The following is an 8,541-nucleotide window of genomic DNA, read 5'->3' as shown; positions in this document are numbered from 1 at the left end:
ATCTCATCCCTAGGGTCTTTGCCCAAGATTACTAGCCCCAACCTTCAGACAGAAAATCTCTCCCAAGCCCTCCGGGACCCATTGCAGCTCACAACCTGCAGATAGGAACAACAGCTGGAGCTAGACACGGCGCCGGGGATGGTCCCCACAGCTTACCAGCATATTGTCCAGAAGTATAAAAGAAAAATTGGCTGGCTCTTCTCCAGCCACTGACCCAGTCCCTTGCTCCCTGCCTGACTCTGGGGATAGAATCCTGTTTGACCTTTGCCCACATTCCAATCTTTTCATATCTTTTCAGACCAACATTTACCTCATTTACTCTCATCACTTGCTCTGCAATATTTGAGAAGTCACAGAGCCTCTCTGAGCCTTAATCTTCCCATCCTTAAAATGGAAATTCTGATACCAACCTCAGGATTGTTTTGAGGAATGCAGGGGAATGAGTAACTGGTGAGAAAGCACCCATGTTGTATCTAGCGCAGTATAGGGCTCAGAAATATTTGTTTCCCTCACTTTCTCTTCTTCTTGGCCTGAAACATCTCCCCCTCCACCCTCTTCCATCAAGCAGCTCATGAAGCCCTGCTGTGCCCCTTCTTTCCAGACCTGGACCTGCCTGCCCTTTGGCCTCCAGTGGACTGGGAGGGGCAGGAAGTAAGGAGGAGATGGAATAAATTCGCCAGAGTTCTGGGAAGCAAAGAGACAGACTGTAAAATGAGAATGTTATTGTGAATCTCAGAAGGGCAACTCCTGATCCACCCACCTAACAGGGCCTTCCCCCTGATGGTAGGGTGGGATGGGGGGCGGGCAGCAGAGGGGAGAGCCTTCAGCAGCTCTCTGGTCATTAATCTCTCTTGATTCATCTCCCATCCACCCTCTGACTTTCTCTGAACTTCTGAACCTTCCAAGGTGAGGGACAGGGGCTGACACCCAAGGACTGCATCACCAAGGCTCATTTGGTCTTTGGCTTCAGATTTGATTAGGCCTGAGAAGGAAAGTGATGGGGGGTGAGGTGGGGACAGAGGAGTCAGGGTAGTTGCTCCCCTCTCCCCCCAGGTCCTGGTTTTGGCAGTGGCTGTGTCCCTTGCCTAAGGGCACAGTGTCCAGTGGCCCTTCCCAGGGTAGCAGCATTGGCTGGCTTCTCACAGGACTGCCCTTCCTTGCCCCCTCAGCCTAGGAGTGGTAAGGACTCCCCGCCCTTTCTAGGCCCTGGGAACAGCACCATCGCCTAGACCCGCCCACAGTGCACGCTCTCTTCGTGACATTCTTTGCCATGAACTCATGGAACGTGCCACCCACTCCCTGCAAGGGCTTGACTGAGCCAAGCACCCAGTTCAAGTTCATCAACCTCTCACCTACCTGAGTCAAACTTAAGCCAGGTGGTGGGGACGGAGGCTCAGAACTCTGAATTAATGCTTGGAGGAATCAATCCACCCACCCTGGTTCAGGACAGGCTCCAGCTCATGCTCTGGGTAGCGAGAGTGGAGACCTAGATGGGGTGTCAGGCCGACCCTGTCACCCTTGCCTGGCTCTGCCTGGCTGGGGACAGCAGCGCGAGGGCAGGCAGGGAAAAAGCTCCCAGAAACCCTGTTCTGGGCCCTGCAGAGAAGTCAAGGAGGCAGGAACAGCCCCTGCCCCCAATAGGAAACCCCTTCATCAGACTGGGGGCTCCGTGATGTGAGAAACCAGGTCTCCCCCATCTGACTAGATGCTCCCTGAGTGCAGGGCTGCATCTCACCCATATATTTTTATTTTTATTTATTTATTTAATATTTGGCTGCACTGGCCTTTGTGCTGCATGTGGGCTTTCTCTAGTTTCGGAGAGTGGGACCTTCTCATGGAGGTGGCTTCTCTTGTTACAGAGCACAGGCTCTAGGCACACAGGCTTCAGTGGTTGCAGCACGCAGACTCAGTAGTTCTAGCACAAAGGCTTAGTTGTGCCAAGGCCTGTGGAATCTTCCAGACTAGGGATTGAACCCATGTCCCCTGAATCAACAGGTGGATTTCTAGTCACTGTATCACCAGGGAAGTCCTTGCTTGTTTCTTTGTTTGTTTCTATGATCCCCAATATCTAGCTCAATCACCAAGAAACATCTCCTCAGTGCAAAACTTAGAGACAGAAAGGTACAAAACGTGACCCCACCCTCTGGTGGGAAGCAGGCCCCTTTAAAAGCAGAGCAGATTGTGCTGTGGGGGGACAGGGTATTCCAGAACGCCACCCTGGAGCACCTGCCTGGCTCCCAACCCATCTTCCCATTCACTCTTGTGTGACCACCAGTCCTGATTTTCCCCAGACTGTCCTGGGAGAGTCTCACACCCAAGGAAACCCCTTAGTCCCCGGAAAAAAAGAGACAGTAGTCCCCTCTACTCAAAGTCCCTGGGCCTCAGTTTCCTCATATGTGAATGGAAGGGATAAATAGCAAGATCTCCCTCATGAAGAAGGCTGCGGTATAGATGAAGTTAATTCAGGGACTTCCCTGGTGGTACAGTGGTTAAGAATCTGCCTTGCAATGCAGGGGATGTGGGTTCGATCCCTGGTCAGGGAACTAAAATCCCACTTGGCCTGGGGCAACTAAGGCCCGCACGCCTCAACTAGAAAGAAGACCGTGTATCACAGCTAAGACCGGATGCAGCCAAAAATAAATTTTTTAAAAAGGAGTTGATGCAAATCCAGGACTTAGAACATTCTATGTGATTCGGACAGAGTAAGTTCTATGTGATCTACCTTCTTCGTTTGCGTTCCCTACAAGTAGATCATGGGACAAGGTTTGGCTTCGAGTAGTTTACTTGGGAAGTGGCTCCAAGAAGCACTGGTAAGAAGCGAGGGAAGCACAGGGAAGAAGAGGAAACCAAGGCAGAGAGTATTCACAAGCAGGTGATTGCTGTGGGCGGCTGGGGCTCCACTCCACGCAGAATCCTGGGAACCTGGGTGGCTTAGAGTTGCCCTCCTGAGGGGCAAGGGATCTGGGATATATAATCCTCAAATCTCCCTAAACCCAGAGGTGCTAGCTCCCCCCCGACACGTGGTGCAGAAGCCTGCAGAGTGCACAGGGATGTGAATGGAGGGTGGACAAGGCACGGTCAGCATCTGTGCCCTTGTACCTCCATCACACTTATGATGTGCAGGGGACATGGCAGCAGAGGGGGCCCTGCCCACCTGTGGGAAAGGGAGTCCAGACTGGAGGAGACAATTTCCGGGAGAGCTCTGAAGCATGAGGAGGAGTTTTCCAGGCAGAGGAGGAGGGAGGCCTCGTGTGGGGTGGGTGCACAATAAATGTTTAAATGATGCCAAATAAGTGGAGAGCGATTCAAATGCTTGAACTTGTGGGATTAACTAGATGCTGGAGGGCTGTGGGCAGCCAGAGAAGGAGGTGATGCAGTCAGGTCTGTGGGCATCAGGAAAGGCTGGATCAAGGCTTGAGGCTCTGGGCTGATTTCTGGTCACCAGATGAAAAGGAGAGAGAGTAGACCAGGTGGAATAACCTTGAGAGCTAAAGCAAAGAAGTGAGGATGATCAAGGGTAGAAAAGAGCATTAAAGAGAAGGATGGTAGTGGAAAGGAAGGGAGGGAAAGGGAAGAGAGAGGAAAGGGAGAGAAGGCAAGGAAAGGAAAAGGAAGGGAAAATAGCAGAGAGGAAGAAAGTGAAAGTGAAAGTCACTCTGTCTGACTCTTTGCAACCCCTTGGACTATACAGTCCATGGAATTCTCTAGGCCAGAATACTGGAGTGGGTAGCCTTTCCCTTCTCCAGGGGATTGTCCCAACCCAGGGATCAAACCCAGGTCTCCTGCCTTGCAGACAGATTCTTTAGCAGCTGAGTCACAAGGGAAGCCCAGAGGGGAAGACGATGAGTCAAACTTGGGAGACAAGGAAAAGAAAAATAGAAACTTCAATCACAGGTGTCTAGGGAGAACCACAGAGGCTTGCATCACAAAGGTCAATTCAATAGAGAGCACACAGTTCTGAAGAGCTGAGTCCCACCCAGAGTGAAGGTATGAGCCATCCCGGAAGACTTCCCAGAGGAGGTGAGTCCCTAAACCAGTTAGAAGCTGCTGTCAGCCTAAGAACATGGGTTTCACAGGAAGAAAGCTGCAGGGGCCCTGAGAGTGAGAGTGAGCTGAGGGTAAGGCACTGCCAGGAAGTCAGGAGAAAGAGTGGTTCTAGTGGTTATTACTGGAGCTGCACAAATATTGTTGTTTTGACTGGTAGTGAGAATCGGGTTTATTTTTTCACAGGAACCACAAGTGTGATGCGCAGGTTCCTTTTAGAACATGACACCATGGAAAGAGCAACAATCTCTGGCCTCGACATTCCCGCTTTTCCTGGTGAGACACACATGTGCACAATGGGTCCTAAAAAATAACCCAAAGCACAGATGTTTAATCCACCAACACCAAGGGTCTGCTAGAAATATCTCACTTTCTACAATGGTAAGAACATTGCACTTTTTAAAATAAGTAAAGAAAAAAAGAAAAGAAAAAAACTCCTTGAATGTCTTTACTATTATTTGGAGGCTGAATAGCTCAGCAGCTACGAGCATGGACACAGCCGCCACGTCATTTGTGTTCAGAGATCAGCTTCACTGCTTACTGGCTGTGAGACCGCGGGCAACATGCTTAACCTTTCTGTGCTTTCATTTCTCCATCTAACACAGGGTTAATAATAGTACCTTGCTCACGGAATCCAGTACTCTTGCCTGGAAAATCCCATGGACCGAGGAGCCTGGTAGGCTGCAGTCCATGGGGTCACTAAGAGTCGGACACGACTGAGCGACTTCCCTTTCACTTTTCACTTTCACGCATTGGAGAAGGAAATGGCAACCCACTCCAGTGTTCTTGCCTGGAGAATCCTAGGGACTGGGGGGCCTGGTGGGCTTCCGTCTATGGGGTCGCACAGAGTCGGACACGACTGAAGTGACTTAGCAGCAGTAGCTTAGCAGCACGGAATTGTGAGGATTAAATGAGTTCATGCACATGAAGAGATTAGAAAATGGCCTGGCTCAGAGTAAATGCTACAGATGTGATAGTCGTAAAAAGACCATCATCATCACCTTCTGCCCTGGAGGGAACCAGAAATGACCAAAGTCCCTGAAGCTTTCACCATAGACTCCCATTCCCCTCCTCCCTGCTGAAAACCAGCCGTACCTTGGACAGTAGTGCCCAGGGGACTTAGAGAGAGGGAGAGACAGACAGAGAGACAGAGAGGACCCTTGTGATCTCATTCATAGAGTATACGTCAGATACCTAAAGACGACCCCAAGGTGGTGTAAACTTCCCCTCTTCACCCCAAAACTTCATCCAGGGGCTGAGCCACAGCTACTTCCCTCTCCATCACCCCTTTTATGAGTCTCCTGGGGAGAAGACAAAGCCATCTCCCCACCCCAAGTTGACTCTGCCTGCACCAATTAAGTCAAGTTCCAGTCCTGGGGCTGGTAGGTGAACTGCAGCCTGGAGCTGGTCAGGGTTGAATCTTTCTTGGTGGTTGGGTTTGTCTGGAGAGGGAGGAGGTGAGGATCCCTGCACACCATTTTCAGGTTTGCCTTGGAGCAATCGGAAACCACTTGGAAAATTCTCAGCATTGAGTTTACATCCCTTTTGCCAAGAAGGCTAGACAGGTTGCTGGCCCCACCTCCTGAGTATATGACTTCTAGGACAATTTGCTTTTCCAAGTTCTTAGGCTGAGGCTGCTGGTCCAGCAAGCTCACTTTAAGAACCAAGCATAGGTTTAGGAGCTTGAGTCTAGACAGACATGTGTCTGAATCCTAGTTCCACTCCTAGGGCCTGTGTGACCTTGGCCAGGTTACAACTTCTTGGGCTGTGGTCTTCCCACTTCTAAAACTGGGACTCTAATGTCTAGTCTCAGGATGACTGTGAGGTTCCATAAGGACTTGGAGGCAAAGCCACCAGCACAGCATCTGGCCCCACTAAGTAGACTGTGTGTTGACTATTATTATTCCTCCAGTGGGTGGGATGGGTGAGTTGCCTCCAGGATCTTCTCTTCCTCAAGGATGCACCTCCAGTCATTAACTAAGCACAGGGCTGCCCAGAATAAAAACCACATTTTCCAGGCTCCCTTGAAACAGAGTGGCTTTGTGATAAGTGTGTCTAATGGACATTAAAGGAATATTGGTTTGCTACTGAAACAAGAGATGCAAAATAGTGGTAAATAATGGAGGAATGTATTTATTTCTCATATAAGTACCTGGTATATGGTCTATGGGCTAGAGAATTGAGAATTAACTATACTGCTAGCCCTTGGAGAAGGAAATGGCAACCCACTCCCCCCACTCCAGTATTCTTGCCTGGAGAATCCCCTGGACAGAGGAGCCTGGTGGGCTACAGTCCATGGGGTTGCAAGAGTTGGACACGACTTAGCGACTAAAGAGAGAGGTGGTCTATGGCCCTTCCATCTTATTATTCTATCATTCTCAATAGAAGACCTTCATCTCATCATATAGGATGGCTCCTGCCATCACATCCACATCCCAGTCAGTGGAAAGGGGAGAAAAGGGAAAGGGAGATCAAACTTCTTCCCTTTAAGGTGACAGCTAGTCGGTGTATCATTTCTACTCACAGTCTATTGGCCAGAAATTAGTCACATGCGCACATCTACCTGCGTGGGAGGCTGGGAAACTTTGTCTTCAGGGAAACAGCTGAAGGATCCATCAAAAATGCTATTACTATGTAAGGAGGGGAGAATGGCTTCTGTGTTTGCAACAGGATAGAGTCAGAAATTGTGTGTACAACTGTCCTTGAAAAAGGGGAGTATTCCCTTTCTCAGCCTTCTTTCTTTCTGTTTTGGAAGGTAGCACTTCCAACAGCCCTCTTAGACTGTGAGGTAAAAGAGCTGCATTAAGGTAGGAAATTCACTTTATAGGAAGGTGTTGACTAAAAAATATAATCACAACCTGAAAATATTTTATTTTGTTTTAAAATTTTATTTTATTTTAAAATAAAAATATTTTATTTTAATAAAAGAGTTATTTTATTTAGTGGGAATGTTTAAGACCCCAAGCCCAGGAGACAGCTTCTCAGTAGCTCTGAGAAAACTGCTCCAAGGGGGCAGGAGGGGGGAGTCAGACTATATATAAGTTTGCAACAAAGGGAGCAGGTAGTCTGAACACCAAAGATTATTGTGAGGTACGAGAAACCAGATATCAAGTTAAGGAGTTTAGCATTCTATGTATGGGAAGATGCAAGTCTCTGGACCTGCTGAATTCATTAATTTCATATGCACCTCAGCTCGCCGGGGTCAGATCTTGTTTGCTTGTTCATCTTAAGGTGTGGTTCATGTGGCAGATGGTGGCTTCTTGCTGGACTGTAAACGCTCTGTTCCATTTTGGGAGCCCTCATTCCCATTTGGAGGCCAGAAATAGCTGATGGCTGTGACATTTCTTGTTTATTGACATTGTAGGGGATATTTCATTTCACAAGGTCATGTGTTCCTATCAATTGAGGTGCTGTCATACCAGCCTTGATCTGCTTCCCACTGGATTTTTTTTACATGAGAGAAGTATCCACCTCACTTAGCACACTGTTACTTGGGATTTCTGTCACTGGCAAGCTGAACCTACTCTTAACTGATAGTGTTCTTCCTGGCTAACTGAATTATCTCCCTAGCTCTTGCGGTGTGTCATGCTCAGTTGCTCCATCATGTCTGACTCTTTGTGACCCTACGGGTTGTAGCCCGCCAGGCTCCTCTGTTCATGAAATTCTCCAGGCAAAAATACCGGAATGGGTTGCCATTTTCTCCTCCAGGGGATCTGCCAGACCCAAGGATCAAAGCTGTGTCTCGTGGATCTCCGGCATTGGCAGGTAGATTCTTTATCATTGGGCTGCCTGGGAAACCCCCTAGCTCAGAGTCCCCCGGCTATCAGTGATCACATGGTTGGTGAAATGGGAGGGAAGGGGGAACTCTGAGAAGTTCTAATGTTTTACAGAGCTTTTAGCTGTGTTCCCCTGGCCCTGTGTTGCTTGCTGTATGACCTAGAAAATACTCCAAACTCTTCATTCCGTCCCTGTCATGTGACTTCACAGTGACTTCTATGGACTATGAACAGCATAATGGAGTTACTTATGTCACAGGCTTTGTTTTTTTCTTTTTCTTTAGTTGCCCAACCAGGGACTGAACCCACAGCCTTGGCAATGAAAGCCTAACCCCGGACTGCCAGAAAATTGCTTTACAGAATCTAAAATGAAGCCAGGGCACCATTGAGAAAGTAGAACTTACACCTGTTCGCTCTTGAATGCAAAATAAACTTTCAACCCAATGATCCTGAGACCGCCTGGAACTTGTCCTCTTTACTGCCTAGAGAACGCAGTTCAGCAACGAATCTGCTCCCCACAAGTGACCAGATGCCTGTAGGCACCAACCCTTAGTTCTGCAAAGATAACATATATAACTTCTCTGGAATGCCTTTGTGTATGACCTTTATAAACCCCTGCCATATCTATTTTCCTCAGAGCACATTTTAGTTGCTACTTGAATCAATGCCTCCCACATTGCTAAGAGCCAAAATCAACTCTTTTTCTTCTTTGCCACTTTCT

At 48.4% G+C, this 8,541-nt stretch overlaps 1 long non-coding RNA gene across 2 annotated transcripts; it reads left to right on the top strand.

Moving 5' to 3' along the window:
- The first annotated feature begins 3,793 nt into the window (after positions 1-3,793).
- LOC147346739 (uncharacterized) lies at positions 3,794-8,273 on the top strand. 2 transcript variants are annotated; one of them, XR_015152690.1, is made up of 3 exons: positions 3,895-4,020; positions 7,753-7,809; positions 8,105-8,273. It is a non-coding gene; the product is annotated as an uncharacterized LOC147346739 (long non-coding RNA). The 2 variants fall into 2 exon arrangements; XR_015152689.1 differs by lacking the exons at positions 7,753-7,809; positions 8,105-8,273 and adding an exon at positions 4,231-4,478 and having other exon boundaries at positions 3,794-4,020.
- The last annotated feature ends 268 nt before the right edge of the window (positions 8,274-8,541 follow it).

This window comes from Bos grunniens, chromosome 23 (assembly GCF_055505025.1).
Source record: "Bos grunniens cultivar Pamir isolate PY7600 chromosome 23, Bosgru_T2T1.0, whole genome shotgun sequence".
Classification (NCBI taxonomy): Eukaryota; Metazoa; Chordata; class Mammalia; order Artiodactyla; family Bovidae; genus Bos; species Bos grunniens.
Note: the sequence above shows the minus strand (reverse complement) of the source record. Positions and strands in the feature narration are given on the sequence as shown.